This window comes from Microcaecilia unicolor, chromosome 1 (assembly GCF_901765095.1).
Source record: "Microcaecilia unicolor chromosome 1, aMicUni1.1, whole genome shotgun sequence".
In the NCBI taxonomy this organism is placed as follows: Eukaryota; Metazoa; Chordata; class Amphibia; order Gymnophiona; family Siphonopidae; genus Microcaecilia; species Microcaecilia unicolor.
The window spans coordinates 622,005,227-622,024,326 of NC_044031.1; the positions used below are offsets into that span (position 1 = coordinate 622,005,227).

The window sequence follows — 19,100 nt, forward strand, 5'->3', positions numbered from 1 at the left end:
CCAGTTCAGTTTTAGCTGCTGCTTTTTATTTCTAGTTGGGAGGTTCTTGTTCTGTATTTGCTGAGGGTCTCTCTGTGTTTTGTATGTGTGTGACTGAGGTCAAGTATTCTGCTAGTGCGCAATTTCTGTGTAGGGATCTGTAGCAGTGCAACTTATTCTGTACGTGGTGAGAGCAGGGGCGTAGTCAGAGTTTGCAGTGGGAGGGGGCCAGAGCCCAAGGTGAGGGGGCCCATTTTGGTCTACTGCCCCACTGCTGCTCTGCCGCTCCCCACCCACTGCTGCAGCAAATATCTTGGTTGGCGGGGGTCCCCAACTCCTGCCAGCTGAAGCGTTGTTCAGCGCCGTTCTCTGGCTCTGCCACATTGCCTTCCCTGTTCTGTCTTCCCCTCACATTCTGCACTCTCCTTTTAGTGAAATCGAGCATGCTGGACATGAACGGAAGACAGAATAGGGCAGGCAACGAGGGGTGGCGCTGGAAGACCGGCACTGGACAACACTTTAGCTGGTGGGAGTTGGGACCCCACCAGCAAAACCAGTGGCCCAGAGGAAATTTGGGGGGCCCAGGCCCCTGTGGCCCCACGTAGCTGTGCCATTGGTTGAGGGTTTGTCTGTGTTATGTAGTGTGTGATTGAATTCAGGTATTCTGCTAGAGTGGTGTAGTTTCTGTGTAGGGATCTGTAGCAGTCCAGCAAAACTTCAACTGTAATACGGCTGGGAAACATTGTGTCGCCAAAGCTGTGTCCCAGTTACAGCTTCTGCCTCTGTACAGACAGAAAATATGATCCAGGAGAGGGGCTGGTTCATGTGCACGATGTCTTCAGGTTGAATCCCTCATGAAGACGTGAAAGAATTGGGAGAGGAAGTAGCAAGGTTGAAAAGCATCCATAAAAATCAGAAATATAGCAATTAATGTTTCATGAAACATCAAGATTTCCAGCAGTGGGGAAGAAGGGAGCTGTGCTGAAAGAAGACAACTGGACTCAGATCACGAGAACCTGCAGGATTGATACCATGACTCCACCTGCCCTTGAAATGAAGAAGCGCTATGCAGCCCTGGAAGTGGAAGGAGATGAGAACAACCCAGAAAGAGAAGGAATCGGAACTTGAAATCCCCAAAGATGATAGATCAGTAACCACTAAGAGGCGAAAGGTAGTGGTAGTTGGCGATTTTCTTCTGAGGGGTACAGAGTCATCCATCTGCAGACCAAACATGATGTCCTGGGAGGTATGTTGTCTGCCTGATGCTAAAATTCAAGATGTTAAAGAGAGCTTGCCAAACTCATCAAGCCTTTTCCAATGCTTCTCATCCATGTTTGACACAAATAATACTGCTAGGTATCTCTCCCATATATCAGAAGTGACTTCATGGCTCTAGGAAAGAGGGTGAAGCAGGCAAGTACACAGGTGGTGTTCTCATCGATCCTCCCTTTTGAGGATAAAGGCCAAGGCAGAGACGCTTGCATCCTGGAGATGAATATGTTGCTGTGCAGATAGTGCCTTCAAGAACATTTTGGCTTCCTAGACCATGGGATGCTTTTCCAAGGGCTGCTGAGCAGAGATGGCGTCTATCTATCAAAGAAGGGAAAGTGTTTTCAGCAGCAGACTGGCTAACCTACTGAAGAAAGCTTTAAACTAGAATCATTGGGCAGGGTGATCAAAGCCCCCAGGTAACTGAAGCATTAAATACCTCTACACAAATGGAAAAAGGGGGCAATGTCTGGAAATCAGTAAATACCAATCCGAAATTATGGGAAATAAGGTTTTAGATCTTAAGGCTGTGATGGAAGAGGCTGATTTTGGATCTAGTGGTGATCACAGAGAACCATGACTGGAATATAGTTATACTGGGCTATAATCTGTTCAGGAAAGATAGGATAGAAAGAAAGGGAGAGAGAGTGGCATTATATATTAAAGATAATATTAAAGCCACAAACTTGCAGGACCTACATGGTAAGGAAGAGGCACTGTGGGCCAGTCTGAAAAAAGGGAATGGCAAATGTATTTACATTGGTGTAATATACAGGCCTCCTTCACAAACAGAAGAAATAGATTTAATTGAAGATATTCAATTATAGCTGTAACACACATAGTAGATGACAGCAGAGAAAGACCTGTATGGTCCATCCAGTCTGCCCAACAAGATAAACTCATATGTGCTACTTTATGTGTATACTTGACCTTGATTTGTATCTGCCATTTTCAGGGCACAGGACCGTAGAAGGCTGCCCAGCACTAGCCCCACCTCCCCCCACCGGCTCTGCCACCCAATCTCGGCTAAGCTTCTGAGGATCCATTCCTTCTGAACAGGATTCCTTTATGTTTATCCCACGCATTTTTGAATTCCGTTACCGTTTTCATCTCCCGCGGGAGGGCATTCCAAGTATCCACCACTCTCTCCGTGAAAAAATACTTCCTGACATTTTTCTTGTGATAGGGGAAATACTACTAATAGGTGATTTTAATATGCCAGATGTTGATTAGTGTATCCCTACTGTAGGGTCTTTTAGAAGCAGGGAGATCCTGGATTCTGTTCAGGGGGAACTATTCCAGCAGTTGGTAATAGAACCATGCGGGATGGACTTGACTTAGTGCTTACTAATGGAAGGAGTGTTTCTGATGTTATAGTAGGTGATCATCTGGCATCCAGTGATCACCAGATGGTGTGGTTTCATATTAAGATAGGTGTGGAGAGGGAGGGTTCTATCTAGACTTCAAAAAAACTAACTGTATTCAGATGAGGGATTACCTCAAGAAATTGCTGTCTGGATGGGAACATCTGGAAGAAGTTGGAAAGCAGTGGGCAAACTGAAAGAAGCTATTGTAAGGGCAACAAACCTTTTTTGTAAAGAAAGCAAATAATAGTAAGAGGAAAATGTGTTTGCTTTGGTTCTCAAAAGTATTAGGTGGAAAGGTAAGGAAAAAGAGGTTAGTCTTTATAAACTACAAGTGATCACAGGCAACAATATGTCGAAAAGGTAAGAGAAGCTGGTATAGTAGTTAGGAAAGCAAAGATGCAAATGGAAGAAAAATTAGCCAATATGGTAAAACGAGTGGACAAGACATTTTTTAGATATGTTAGCGATGGGAGGAAGTGCAAAAGTGGCATTGTGAGACTCAAAAGGTGAAGGGGAGGAATATGTAGAAGCTGATAAAGATAAGGTGGAATTGCTTAACAAATATTCTATTCTTTATCAGCTTCTACATATTCCTCCCCTTCACCTTTTGAGGTCTCTCAATGCCACTTTTGCACTTCCTCCTATCATTAACATATCTAAAAAATGTCTTGGTATACTCCAAAATGATGCCTTAGAGTGCACTTGATAATGGATTTCTAAGTAAACAGTCTGTTCTGCATCAACATAAACCATATGCACACTTATAGAAACCTTGGAAACACTGACATTTTTAAATGAGGTTGCATTATCCCATAACTTAAAATTTACCATTATAATAGACTTTAGTCTGGTCAACCTCTCAACACACACCACAGTATCCTGGAAAATAATTACTGCAGTGGCACATATCTCTCAACTTTACTTTGATTTAAGAAATATAAAATGCCTTATTAAGCTATATTAATAAAATAAGTCGTCTTTTCCCTTCCTCTGGTCCCTCTGCTTTCTGTCCTTTCTGAAGCTGACATGAACCAGTTCAAGTCCCCTGGAGTTCCTGACAAGTGTTCCTTTTAACCCCTTCTCCTTACGAAAGAGCAGACAATAAAGGATTGTCTTCCAAATTACTTTGTGACAGTAACATTAAATCCTGCAAAAAAAGCTTCTCAGAGCCTATGTAGCAAGCTTAACAGCACCAATTCTGAACACACAAATATCAGTAGCTGTACCTTTTAAAAAGGCAGCAGTGAATATACAGAACTGCAATATGCTTCCTCTTGGAAAAGCCAGACAAGTCAGACTCCATGGATCCCACCACAGATTACATGCCAGCAGAATCTCTCATCTTGGTCACCCACAGAACACAGACCAATCCTCGTCAATTACAGAATAAAGGACCAAAATTAGAAAAGGAACACTGAGAAATCACATTCTCTGTAAGCAGTACATTTATATCCCACATTATCTCAAGCAAGCTTGGGTTCAATGTGGCTTACATTTGAAAATACAGTGAGACAGAATAATAGAATTCATTCACGGAAGCAATAGATGGATATGTCTGAAAGTTGAGATTACCATAATTTCCAACTGGGCATTATAAAGTCTATCCTTAATGATGCCGCATGTTCAGAAATGATAGCCATATGTACAGACATGCACACACCAAAACAGGCCATCCATACACACATTGCAAAGTAAACAGCTTCTACAGAGTACATCCAAAGCTTAATTTTTATTTTTCATTTCCATCTTACAAAATTCTAGACAGCAGATATACAGATCAGTAGGACCCAAAGCAATCCACAAGTAAGTCAGAAACAACACAGGTTTTTTTTTTCAACCACCCTTAGAATTCACCTTTGGGTTTAAAAAGCAAAACCACATGCATATAAGGACTGGAATATATGAATTAAAACAAAGTTTGAAGCAAATGCCCTTAATATGTAATTCTTGATAGCAATATGAAACAGTGATGGAATGTTCACATAGAAAGCAGCCTGAGCCAATAGAGTTATTTTCTACTGAATGTAATTATCTTTGTATGAACTGGTGGCTAACAGTGTTCTGAACTGGACAGTGTTGGCACATTTAGACTGCCTCTGGACAGAACTTCTGTATGAAGCCCCCATCTCATTATTCAATATCTCTCTGTGAAATAGTAGTGTGACAAAACAGTGGATTTTTAAGCCTGTAAAACTGTATTATTTCTTGAAGTGTATTTCTCTAGTTTGGCCAGCAGGTGGTGCATGTTTATGTTTAAATTGTTATAGACAACTGACTGTTCCCTCTTTAGTTAGCACAGATAAGAGGTAACCTGCAGTGAAGTAGCCAGCTATTTTTAAAAACTTGTTCTGGGCCCAGGAGCTCAAAATTCAACTAGGATGTTACTGGCTTTTATTCAGTCTCAGTTTGGGAGAAAAGAGAGAAAGATCTCTTTGCTGAGACCCTGTGAACAGTTATATTTGATAACCTGTGAGCAGCTATATTACCTGTATTCCCCAGGCACTATTCAGGTAGTGAACAAATGTTTAGTTAGTTTTATAATTGATCATATTTCGGTTACCTGTAATTGTTTTGCTGATTGTACCTTTTCTGTTCACTGTCCTAATTTTCATGACAATAAACATATTATTTTATTGCCTCTGCTTGTCTGGACTGACTAAGAATCCTGGTGTTTGTGTGTTGGGTCTATGAGTGCTTTCTGGAACTGTGAGAACACTGGGAGTGTGATCCCCAATAACTAGAAATCACTGGGGATATTTGAGAGCGGAAGACTCACCCAGAGGCAGTTGGGACCCAGTTGGAGAGTGCTAGTGTAGAGCACAAGCGGCAGGTGCAGGTGGACCCTGAGCTGCGCTGGGGATAGACCCTCTAGTGGCTGCGGGGTAACCTCGGTGGATGGCTAGCCGTTTTGTGACAAGTGGTAATAAAAAGGCAAGTGCATTTTTATAAATATACCACTGCAATCCGTATAACAAAAGTAGCAAGTTCCCACGTGCCATCTTTTTCTTTTGATGTAGGCACAGGAAAAAAAACATGTTAAATGCTCCAAGGCCTCAACCTAAATAATGTTTGTTTTTCGTTTTTTAAATTGTAGTTACAATAATGAGTCTGATTTGTTAAGCACCTGATTCTCATATGATATCTGTTTGGTGGCCCTTTACTAAGTGAAAAGAGCCACGGGAGTGGAAGGAAATGAAGTATCAAGAGACCACAGGTCAGAAAAATATATTAATAAAACAAGTCCTAGTCACGTGACTGGGACTTGTTTTATTAAATATATTTTTCTGACCTGTGGTCTCTTGATACAGTACTTCATTTACTTCCACTCCTGTGGCTGTTTCTTCCAGATTGCTTTGTGGAAGCCTTGGTTTTCTGTTTGAGTTTGAGAGTCCCTATAACCAGCCCCTCCAAATGACACGATTTACAATTAGAACTAATTACTCGATACTTCCGCTGTATAAATCCGCATGCTGCAAAGCCAGCATGTTTGAAAATATAAGCGAGATCAAATAAAAATGTTACCAACCATAAAGAATGACAGAGTGGATAGAGCGGCTTATAGGTTTGCTTGCCCTGTGAATGGGGATGACCAACAGCTGCACGGAGGAGAGGGAAAAGAAGACTTACCTAATTGGCTTCAGCTTTTTAAACTTCACCTGTTCTGCACTGCTGCCCTTCTTCAGTTGGGCCACCACACCATCAGTGAGATAACACACTGCCTTCAGCGGCCCTGGAAGCTGTCCCTCTATTGCAGCATCCCGCCTATGCGGGACAGGAAATTGTAGCACAAGGAAAGCTTCTGGGCTGCCTAGGCAGTGTGTTTACCTCACTGACATTGCCGGTGGCCTGTAAAATTGAAGGACAATGATGCAGAGAGCAGTGAAGGACAATGATGCAGAGAGCAGTGAAGGACAATGGTGCAGGGAGCAGGAGGGCAGCCAGTAGTGCCTAAAATAAAAGCACTTGACTGGCCAGCAGGGTTGGAGGGGCCTGAGGCTGGAATGGGGGTGGGCCTGGGCCCCCAAGGCCCCCATAGCTATGCCAGTGAGTGGAATTGCTTAACAAATATTTCTGTTCTGTCTTCATAGCTGAAGGACTGGGAGCAGGACCACAGAACACAACATAGATAGGAATGGAGGGGTGGTAGTCCCAGAATGATTTTTAGAAGATTGTGTTCATAATGACTAAACTAAAGGTGGACAAAGCAATGGTGCCAGATGGCATATATCCGAGGGTACTGAAAGAACATAAGGAAGTTCTAGCGATTCCGCTGGCTGACCTTTCAATGCTTCTGTAGATTGGGAGTGGACCCGGAGGACTGGAGTAGAGTAGATGTGGTCCCTCTTCACAAAAGTGGAAGTAAAGAAGTTGGGAACTACAGGCCAATAAGTCTGACTTCTGTGATAAGTAAATTAATTGAAATGGATTACAGAGCCTGAGGCAACATGGTTTCACTAGAAGCAGTGTTATCAGACAAATCTGATTAATTTCTTTGACTGTGTGACCAGAGAGTTGGATCGAGGGAGAGCGCTAGTTGTGATGTATTTAGATTTTAGCAAAGCCTTTGATATGGATCTGCATAGATGACTAATAAACTGAGTGCCCTTGGTATGGGCCCTAAAGTGACTGATAGGCTTAGGAACTGGTTGAGTGGAAGGCGATAGAGTTTAATGGTAAATGGAGCTCATTCTGAGGAAGAGGATGTTACTAGTGGTGTGTTGCAAGGTTCAGTTCTTGGGCAGGTTCTTTTAACACTATTTTAAGTGAAATTGCTGAAGGGCTGTCTGGTAAGGTTTGCCTCTTTGCGGATGATCAAGTGTGGATAAAATGAGGAAGACTTAGTGAAGCTAGAGGAATGATCTGGAATTTGTCAGCTAAGGCTTAATGGTAGATCCTTGCATTTGGGCTACAAAAACCCAAGGGAATGGTACAGTTTAGGGGGGTGAAGAACTTTTTTGCACAAAGAGGAGCGGACTTGGGTGTGATTATATGTGATGATCTTAGGGTGGCCAAACAGGTAGAAAAGGTGATGGTTAAAGCTAGAAGGATGTTTGAGTGTACAGGGAGTGGAATAACCAGTAGGAAAAAGGAGGTGAGATGCCCCTGTATAAGACTCTGGTGGAACCTCATTTAGAATAAAGCAGATAGTAAAGCAGATAGGGTCAGATTTAGATCTCAATATGTATACTTTGGAAGAAAGGCGTGATAGAGGAGATATGATAGAGACATTTAAATACCTACGAGGCACAAATATACAGGTGACAAGTCTCATTTACTTGAAAGGAAGCTCTGGAATGAAGGGGAATAGGATGAAGGTGAAAGGGGACAGGCTCAGAAGTAACCTGAGGAAATACTTCTTCATGGAAAGGGTGGTGAATTTGTGGAACGGCCTCCCAGTGGAAGTGCTGGAGATGAAAACAGTATCTGAATTCAAGAAAGCTTGGGACAAATACATAGGATCTCTGAGGGAGTGATAGGGAGAGTAGATGGCATGGATGGGCAGACTGAATAGTCCATATGGTCTTTATCTGCCTACACTTTTCTATGTTTCTATGCATTTGATGAGGGTGTGTCTGTGTTTTGTATGTGTGTGACTGAGGTCAGGTATCGTGTGTAGTTTCTGTGTAGGGATCTTTAGCTGTCTAGCTTGTTCTGTATTTGGTGAGGGTCTTGCTGTGTTTTGTGTGTGTGATTGAGGTCAGGTATTGTGTTAGTGTGTAGTTTCTGTGTAGGGATCTTTAGCAGTCTAGATTATTTTGTATTTGGTGAGGGTCTCGCTGTGTTTTATATGTGTGATTAAGGTCACGTATTCTGTTAGTGTAATTTTTGTTCAGGGATCTGTAGCAGTCCAGCTTGTTCTGTTTTCAGATCTGTTCCTTTCTATAGGAGGTGTTTTGGTGCTCTAGGGCATATTGCAGTGTTTGCCCTACTGCCTTTTCATAGGCAGTAGGTGTGAGGTCTGGGGTGTTGCCTTATACCCACATATCCAACATTGTGACCAGTATTTGAAGTCAATGCTGACCACATTATTTATATAGCAGGGGTATATTTTAAGGTGGAGTCTGCCTACAATGACTGTTGGTGTCAAGCACTTTCCTGAGCCGTGTTCTGCTCTCCGCTCCCAGGGAACTTTCTCTGTCCATGCAGTTAACACAGTAGCACTTCCATCAGAGATCATAGGGACCAGGAAACAGACTTCAACAGCAAGGGCTCAGCTGAGAAGGGAATTAGAGCTATTGTAGTTATTAGAATTGATTAGCCACCATTATTAAGAGATTCACCCAAGGCAGAGGGCGGCTACGAAATTAGTAAGCGGTCTTGAACACAAAAAGTACAATATGTATACGCTGGAAGAGAAGAGGGAGAGAGGAGCTATGATAGAGACGTTTAAATATCTCAAGGGCATTAATGTACAGGAAAGTGATCCTTTTTCAACTGAAGGAAAACTCTGGAACGAAGGGGCATACAATGAAGTTAAGCGGGAATAGGCTTAGGCGTATCTAAGAAAGAATTTCACAGAAAGGGTGGTGGAAGCATGGAATGGCCTCCCGGTGGGGGTTGTTGGAGTCCAGGACTGAGTAAGAATTAAAAAGGAGATGGGATAAGCACTTGGGATCGCTTAGGAACAGGAAGAGTTAGGGGTTTACAGAGAATGGGCAGACTGGATGGGCCATTTGCCCTTATCTGCCGTCATGTTCCTATGTTTCTATAAGATATACAGCTTGAAATAAACAACTTACATTGCATTAACAACAGTAAAATAATTCAGTTAAAACAATAAGGTAATAAACATGGAGACAGGCAAATAAAATGCTAGTTTGTCTCTCCTTTCCTGAAGGTATCAGTATTGTCTCCTCTGAAAGGGTTTTGGTGCTGACCCCACATGTTTGGCTGCTTTTCTCCATACCACCCCAGCTGCTCAATGTCCTTTTACAGACAGAGACTCCAGAACTGGACCCAGTACTCCAGGCAATGTCCCACTATTGATCTGTCCAGAGGCATTTTCACCTTCAAGTACCACTTACCTGACTCTTGAGGACTGGACTATAAGGAGGTAATAGAGCCACACAAACACTTCAAATGTATAAAATAACACACAAAAAGCACATCGGTTTAAGTGAAAGGAAGTTGGAACATAAGTATTGCCATACTGGGACAGACCGAAGGTCCATCAAGCGCAATATCCTGTTTCCAACAGTGGCGAGTCCAGGTTACAAGTACCTGGCAAGATCCCAAAATAGTACAATACATTTTATGCTGCTTGAAATAAGCAGTGGATTTTCCCTCAAGTCCATTTTAATAATGGCTTATGGAATTCTTTTCTAGAAGTGAGCCAAACTTTTTTAAAATCCCGCTAAGCTAACTGCTTTTACTACATTATGTGGCAATGGATTTCAGTGTTTAATTACATGTTGAGTGAAGAAATATTTTCTCCAATTTGTTTAAGTTGTAGAATATGAAAGCAAAGTGTGAGGGGAAAGATACTAGAATAGCATTAGGAAATATTTTATCACAAAGAGGAAAGTGGAATGCACGAACACCACTTCCCAAAGGACGCTAAACAGAGAAACAGCATCAGAAATCAAGAGCACATGTGATCAGCACAGAGGATTCTTAGCTGTGGGGGGAGTGAAGGGTAAAGCATGGGATAAGCACAGAGGATCCTTAGCTGTGGGGGGAGTGAAGGGTAATGCATGGATAAGCACAGAGGATCCTTAGCTTGGGGGGGAGTGAGGGGTAAAGCCTGGGATAATCACAGAGGATTCTTAGATATTGGGAAGTGCAGCAGCAGCTAAAAAATCAAATAGAACATTAGGAATTATTAGGAAAGGAATGGAAAATGAAACTGAGAATATTATAATGCCTTTGTATTGCTCATGATTCGACCACACCTCAAATACTGTGTACAACTCTGGTCACCATATCTCAAAAAAGATATAGTGGAATTCAAAAAGGTACAGAGAGAGGCAATGAAAATAATAAAGGGGGTGGAATAAAACCCCTATGAGGAAAGGCTAAAAAGGCTAGGGCTTTCAGCTTGGAGAAGAGATGGTTGAGGGGAGATATGGTAGAGGTCTATAAAATACTGAGTGGAATGGAACAGGTAGACGTGAATCGCTTGTTTATCTGTCTAAAAATACTAGGACTAGGGGGCACGCAATGAAGTTACAAAGTAGTACATTAAAACAAATCGGAGAAAATATTTCTTCACTCAACTTGTAATTAAACTCTGGAATTCGTGGCCAGAGAATATGAGGTAGTACTCAAATCTCTATTCAGCCATACCCCAATGCTGTCAAAATTGTTTTTATCATGAGCAACGCTATTTTCTTATTTGGAGTAAACAGTTCTCCCCAGAGCCTCAGCTGGTGACTCTTTTCAAACGGGGAACTCACCTCCATGATTCACCTTACTCGTCACCGGCTCTTTACTAACAATATTCATGATCCCACATTACAGTTAGCATAGCATATCTGGGTTTAAAAAAAGGTTGGATAAGTTCCTGGAGGAAAAGTCCATAGTCTGTTATTGAAATGGACATGGGAGAAGCCATTACTTGCCCGGGAATGTTGCTACTATTTGGGTTTCTGCCAGGTACTTGTGACCTGAATTGGCCACTGTAGGAAGCAGGATACTGGGCAAGATGGACTATTAGTCTGACCCAGTAAAGCTATTCTTATGTAGTGTAATTGCAATCATGTTATAAATCTTATCTCTAAGGACTGGCCCTTAGAGATAAGTTGATTTTATTCAAATTAAATATTTAATATTTATACAAGTTTGCAATTACACTACAATTAAAGATTTCAGATTAATCTGGTATCATCAATATTATTAGTAAAGAGCCAGGAACGAGTAAGGTGAATCACAAAGGTGAGTTCCCCGTGTGAAGAGTCACCAGCTGAGGCTCTGGGCAGAAATGTTTGCGACAAATAAGAAAATAACGTTGCTCACGATAAAATAAATTTTGACAGCATTGTGATATGGTTGAATAGAGAATGTGGTAAAAGCAATTAGCTTAGCAAGGTTTTTAAAAGGTTTGGTTAATTTCCTAAAAGAAAAATCTCTAAGCCATTATTAAGATGAACTTGGGAAAATCCATTGCTTATTTTTGGGATAAGAAGCATAAAATCTGTTTTACTGTTTTGGGATCTTGCCAAGTCTTTATTACTTGGATTGGCCACTGTTGGAAACAGGATACTGGGCTTGATGGACCTTTAGTCTGTCCCAGTATGGCAACGCTTATGTAAAGCCTGGGATAAGCATAAAGGATCCTTAGCTTACTCCCCTTTCTGAGGGAGGACTCAAGCCATCCTCCATTGAGGTCCACCTGAGCACAATCACAGCCTACCATGGTCCACCTGAACAACAAACTAGTCTCCGCTCATATTCTGACTCATGAGGAGCATGTCCAACCTCAACCCATCGGTTAGGCCACCTCCGCCAGCCTGGGACCTGAACGCCATGCTGTAACAGCTTACTCAACCTCCGTTTGAACACTGGCAGACACTACCTGTAAGTTCCTCACCTGGAAAATACTATTGCTCACTGCCTTTGCCTCTGCTAGATGCATCAGCGAGCTACAGGCACTTGTGGACAACCCACCATACACATTAATCCTTGAAGACCGAGCAGTGCTCAGAACACATATCAAGTTCCTCCCCAAGGGGGGTCTCCGCCCTTCCACATCAATCAATTCATCATCTTACCGCACTCCTTCCCATCACAAAGTGGGCACTCTCCCTGTGCATAGCACAATGCATCATATTGGCCTACCAAAAACCTGACACAATCCACCAACCAGGGCACCCGCCCACCAACTCGGAGCCATGGCCACCACCCTGACTCACCTTCATTCCACACCACTGGAGGACATCTGCAATGCTGCCATCTGGTTGTCTATCCACACATTCACTAAACACTACAGCCACATTAGAGTATTTCTTGCACCCAACATCTTTGGTGCACTGCACTACAAGCCACCCTCCTACCAAGGCAACTCGAAGTGACCCCAAATGCCAATCAGACCAAGTGCACGCCTAACCCGTGCTGGCCTCAAACAGGGGCCCAACACCCGGAAGGCAATCCCCTGTGGGTTATGGGGGGGGGGGGTCAAGGGTCAGTAGACAAGGGACAGTCATCCCACTAATAGACCAATTAGTTGACACTTGCACTAGCTTCCTCTTACCCTGCTCAGCAGTAATGGGCAGTAAGCCTGTGCATACATTCATGTTGCAAGTTATACCATTACATGTATGTTATAATTCAACAGTGGAGGAGTGGCCTAGCGGTTAGGGTGGCGGAGTCTGGTCCTGGGGAACTGAGGAACTGAGTTTGATTCCCACTTCAGGCACAGGCAGCTCCTTGTGACTCTGGGCAAGTCACTTAAGCCTCCATTGCCCCATGTAAGCCGCATTGAGCCTGCCATGAGTGGGAAAGCGCAGGGTACAAATGTAACAAAAGAAAAATACTGTTACAGGTTGTACGTCAGTGTTCAATAAAACCAGTTCATGTTTCCTGACTTTCACTCTGACTCTAGCTCTGTCGCCAAATCAAGGCCAATTCACGCTACCACAAGCAGCTTGAGATCCGTCCTACACACATCCATAGAATCAGCCGGGCACAACCCACTTCTAGAGAGTCACCTACATGTGGCTGACGCATCCTACGTATCCTAGGAGAAAGTGTAGGGTTCTCCGTGGACAGCAGGAAGTCAAAACACACAACCTGCCTGCCTCCTCTACTGACCCTAGCTAGGGATGAACTGAGGACGGAAGGGGAAATGCCCGAGCGTGGCCCAAAGGGGAGACACCCCGCACATGCTCAGGATAAAAAAAATCACTCTGAGCTATTAGAGAGCATCTCCGACCTATGGGAGCCATTGGATGACATCACTTACATGTGGCTGACTTACCCTGCAGTCCATGAAAAACCCACATTACAGGAAAGTAACTACACTGATAAGCACAGGTTAGCTGTGGGAGAGTAAGGGATAAAGCCTAGATAAGTCTGGTTTTTTTTTTTTTGGGTTACATTTGTACTCTGCGCTTTCCCACTCATGGCAGGCTCAATGCAGCTTACATGGGGCAATGGAGGGTTAAGTGACTTGCCCAGAGTCACAAGGAGCTGCCTGAAGTGGGAATTGAACTCAGTTCCTCAGAACCAAAGTCCATCACCCTAACCACTAGGCCACTCCTCCACTATCACTAAGAAGAACCTAAAGGCAGGTTTGGGTGATGCAGCTGTGCTTTTAATTTTAAGGGCAAGTGCCACAGTCAGCTCACCACCTAGTTCCCCTCCTCCCCTGGCTCAGCTGCTTGTAGGAGGAGGAAATAGGTAAAATTGGGATCCTGTGCTATCTAAAAACCCAGTCCTGTGTTTCTGATGGTGTTTTATTGTGAAAAGCATGTGTAGCTGCCCCTCATTAGTCCAGGCTAACCTATTAACTAACTTAGGGCACACAGAGTGTAGAATTCCCCTCTAGTAGTGAGCTGATATCTGTATGGACTGAATATTAACAATGGGCACAATAAGAAAACAAGCAACAAAAAAAAAAAAAAGTACCTGAGCGAATAACTGTCTTTAAAATGAAAAGTCTCTTTAATGGGAGAAATTATGTACAAAAGAAGGGTAAAAGGCAAGCGGCCAGTATTCAGCCGCTGATGGTCAGCATTTTGCTGACCACTGGCAGTGTTGTGCATGAAAATTCATGTCCGGGTTTCAGCATTGAATTTCCAGGTTTACAGAGCCAGCTACAGCACAGTTGGTTAAGTACAATATTCAGCATTTAACCGGCTATGGGGCACCACATAAAAATAGGACTGACTTTTATATGGTCCTATTTATGCAGTTACCTTGGCTAGTTAGATGCTGAATATCTAACTAGCAAAGCACTTAACCGGCGAAGTGCTGACTCCACTCCCAGAACACCCCCCATAATAGCTAATTTTGAGTTCATTGCTAACCGGTTAAATGTCACTGAAAATGACCAGTTAGCCCCAAGTAAGTCATTTAACTGGCCAGGAGCCATTTCTGGCCAGTTCAATCGCTTTGAACATCAACCCACAAAAGACAAATTGTCCACCAGATCAATGTAAAGTGGTTGCAACAAGTACCTTAGCACTTAATGAAAGAAAAGATTCAGGTCTCCGTTGGGTATTTTCATGCACTTCGAATGTCAACATTGTAAGCTCTCACTCAATAAAAAACCAGCAAGAGAGATCTTCCTCCTGCCTGAAGATGGGGCCTCGGCTGTTTCTTTGCCGCTCTCTTCTGCTACGCTGTCTCTCTCCTCTCCTTCTCCTGAACTTGCTGCATATGTTGAGGCAAAGATTTCACCCTGTGGGTATCCCCCATCTCCTATCCAGCAGCAATGGTGTTTCTGTGCTCTTATCCCTCTACGGTGGTATTTAACTCTCCGTGGTGTCTCTCTGTGTTCCCTGGGTGCTGTAAGCTTCGGACTTGTTGGAACAGGGTCAGGATAAGTCTCTGGGTGTTAAATCACTGGGTGGGCATGCTAAAAAAAAGTCTAACTTCGCAATGTTTAAAGATAATCTCATTCCACTTGGCACATGAACATAGATAGTAACAACGAAAAGCTATAAAATTTCACATTGAGATCCCAAGCGCTTGCTGAGAAAAACTACAAAAAATCTATAGGGGGTTATCATTTGGGTTTGTTTGTTTTTTTGCCTCACCCTGTAGTAGCGCTATAGAAATAAGTAGGAATAGCAGTAGTATCAGGGGTTTCTGTGTGGTATTTAACTCTCCTTGGTGTCTCTGTGTTCCCTGAGTTCCTGTAAGTTTTGATCATGTTGCTCCCACACTTCATGTGTTGAACAGATTAAGGGTAATTCTCTGGATGGGTTATTCTCCCCTGATACTTCTTACTAGTGGCCTAGTGGTTAGAGTGGTGGACTTTGGTCCTGGGGAACTGGGTTCAATTCCCACTGCAGGCACAGGCAGCTCCTTGTGACTCTGGGCAAGTCACTTAACCCTCCATTGCCCCAGGTACAATAAGTACCTAAGCCGCATTGAGCCTGCCGTGAGTGGGAAAGCGCAGGGTACAAATAAAAAAAAAATACTATTACTTATTTCTATAGTGCTACTAGAGGCTTGTAATGCTGAATTGTGCCACATAGGGACCTGTTGCTCCCATACTTCCCCATGGAATGTTTTGCCCCTGCTCTAGATCACAGACCTCCCTGACCAAATTCACAGCAGAGCTTAAAACATACCTTTTCCAGGATGCCTTTGTGCTACCCTAGGACTGCCCTGGGAATGGGCCTGCCAGCCAGTTACGATTACTTCCCTTCTCCTCTGTCACCAGCCAATACCAATCATTCTATCAAAGAATGGAGGTTCTATTTCCTCCCTCCTCAAGCTATTCTTCTCTTCTCATAATTTCCTTCCTTTCTACCTCTTCCTTAGTTTAGTATTGTAAACCGCATAGATATTCTTTTTGATGGGCAGGATAACAAGCCTTTAATAAACCTGAAACAAGAAATACCAAATGGGTCTATGAGTTCTGCTGAGAGAAGAGGAAAGAGCTGTTTATACCAGTGGCGTAGCCAAGGGTGGGCTTGGGTGGGCCCAGGCCCACCCACTTTGGGTTCAGGCCCACCCAGTAGCAGCATACCTATGATGTGGCTGGCAGGGATCCCCAAGCCCCACCAGCTGAAAACTCCCAACAAGTGTCCCTCCTGCATACCTTGTAAGTAGCAGATCTTCGCCTGCAGTGACATACATACTGCTCGCACCGGCCCCACAGCCTTCCCATCTGATTTATTTCTGCCTAGGTGGAAACAGGAAGTTTGCATCAGAGGGGAAGGGTGTGGGGCCAACATGAGCAGTGTGTATTAGTTGCTGCTCGCTGCTGGTGAAAATCTGCTATTTAAAAGGTATCGGAGAGGGGGGATGTTTGAGAGACCATGAGGCATATTTTCAAAGCACTTTGGGAGGCTAAGTTCCATAGGTTTCTATGGAACTTTGGGAGGCTAAGTGCTTGAAAATGAGCCTCCTATGGCATGCAGGCGAGAGAAGGAGAGACCAAATCACATGTGGGACGGGGCGAGGTTCTACTGCCCACCCATCTTGGGCCCAGGCCCACCCAAAATTGGGTGTCTGGCTACGCCCCTGGTTTATACAGAACAGAAAGTTGCTCCCTTACCCTCACACTTTTGTAGGTTTCTTGCTCCACTCAGGCCAATTTAGACCCCTTTAGTATCCCCTGAGTCCTTCAGCCCCAGGGCTAGTCTGTGAGAGACTCTGCTTTTGTAGCTCTAGATGGGTGGAGGGCAGTCTTTCTGAGGCTTGTGGCCCTGGAGCTAGCTCTTGCAGGTCATATTCAGACACAGGCATATTCCCCCCCTGTAGGGGCCAACTCTTCCCAATAATTAGGGTGTGAAAATGAACACAAATATTACTCCTTTCTGAACACAATACAGGAACTAGCTCAAAATTGGGGGTGCTCAAGCATTTGTGCTTCTTCCTGCAGCCACCCTCAGTCAGAGCAGGAAGGGTTAAAATCCTGCCACAGTGGTAGAAAGTGGGGGATCAGCAAAATCAGGATGAGGGGCAGCTGCCTATGATCTCTGATACACAATGTGCCTTCTGTGTCATTCTGATCACATGTCTGGCTCTGAGTCACAAAGAGAAGGATTAAGCTTGAGCACAAAGAAACACAGAGGGACAGAAACACGTGGTACCGGTCTCCATATCACCCTTACCTCTGTTTACCTTCCCTAACAAACTCCATTTTTCAGAGCACTTAACAGAATCCGTTCATGCTAACGAGCAGAATAAACACTTCTTAGAAATAAATGGAATAACTAGAGCTGCGAATCATCCAAGCAGTGGTGCGCTGGAGCGGGCTCTCACAGGCGCATTGCAAGAGCCGTTTGTTAAGTTTTTAAGAAATTTTGGAGCCAGTTGTTAAAGTAAGGCCCCCCCCCCCCCCCCCCCCCCCCCCATGGTTACTTGCAGTGGTGTGCTGGAAATTTTTTAACAATAGTCTTTGTCTCCGGGCATAGCCAGCCATACAATTTTTTTTTGGGGGGGGGGCTGAGGTGGATTGGGGGGCAACACATTCCTCATGCTCCCCTCCTCCCACAATGCAGACATGCTAGGCATACTTTTGCTGGCAGGGATGCCGACTATCTTTCTCTCTTGATCTAGGCACAGGGAAAAAAAAGATTTTAAATGCTCCCAGGTTTCAGCCTAATTCAAGTTTAATGTGGGATAATATAAATGTCATAAATAACTTAAAATAAGTAAATAAAGAGACAGAAACTCTGGATGCTGAGCACCTGATTCTCATAACATGATGCCTGGTTTAGTGGCCCTTTTCCAGGAGAAAATAATCTCTGCACGAATACAACACGTGCTAGAGTGTCTCTATAACTAGCCCTTCCTCCAAATGACACACCAATTACGATTTATAACAAATTACTACTCTACCTATGAAAAGTTATTCCACTATTATACTTCCTGTGTATACATCTGTATGCTGCACAAGCTGGCATGTTCGAACATATAAGTGAGATTAAATAAAAATGCTACCAACATTAAAGACTGACAACATGGATGCAGCAGCTCAAAGGACTGTTTGCTTTATTTTGAATGTACAGGGATGACGGCTGCGCAGGGTAGGCGAAAGAGACAAACCTCTGTGGAATGAACTTGACTTAATACGCCTCCTGTTTTCAATCTAACCTTGAGCTGCAGTCCTACAACCCGCTGCTGCTGGCTTCCTTTCCTCCTCCCAGGCCGGTACTTGCAGCGGCCTGAATGGAACCACGAGCTGCGATCCTCACGCTGGCGGCAGGCAAAACAAAAAATAGCATGTGGGGCCACAGCCCTGCGCATGCCACTGCCGGCTTCCTTCCTCCTCCCTTCCCTCAGGATGTAACTTCCTGTTTTGGAGAGGAAGGAGGAAGGGAGCTGGCAGGTGCACATGAGGGCTATGGCCCCACGCAAGGTTTTTATCAACTGTTTTTTTGTTTTGCCGCTGCGGAGAGGGGGAAAACAACTAAGTGAGACGTCCAAGCCACAGGCAGCTGGAGCTGATGCTGCCAGGAAGGGACCCGAGCCACCCCAGCCCAAATTTTGGGAGCCGGTTGTTAAAGTTTAACAACCGGCTCCCAAAATTCTTTGAAAAATAACAAGTGGCTCTGGTGACCTTGAGCGAGCCGGCTACAGCACACCACTGCTCTGAGGTGTGCAGACACATTGCACTGGGCTCTGATACTGGGACTGGTGAGTGAATGATTAGAGAAATTGCATTAGAGAGGGCCAGACATGGGAAGGATCTGGAGTACCTGTGTGAATCGCTGCTGGGCATCCTGAAAATGTAAGCCGCAAGCATTGCAGCTGCAGCGGGGGAAGGAGAAGGAAGCCGAAGCTGCAGCGATCCCAGACATGTGGGAAGGAAGCCAGCGAGGGTTGCTTAATTGTGGGTGGCTGGCTAGACTTGGGGAAGGGTGA

At 44.1% G+C, this 19,100-nt stretch overlaps 1 protein-coding gene across 2 annotated transcripts in view; it reads left to right on the top strand.

Annotated features, from left to right (window-relative positions):
- The window catches only part of NRBP2 (nuclear receptor binding protein 2), a 247,184-nt gene that overhangs the window by 10,458 nt on the left and 217,626 nt on the right, over positions 1-19,100 (top strand). Inside the window, exon 1 of one of the 2 annotated variants that reach the window (XM_030220367.1) lies at positions 18,774-18,872. The exons of the other annotated variant lie outside the window; for it this stretch is intronic. The gene's annotated coding sequence lies outside the window, so the exon portion shown is untranslated. Of the gene's footprint in view, positions 1-18,773; positions 18,873-19,100 lie in introns of those variants that run through there. 2 annotated transcript variants of the gene reach the window in all.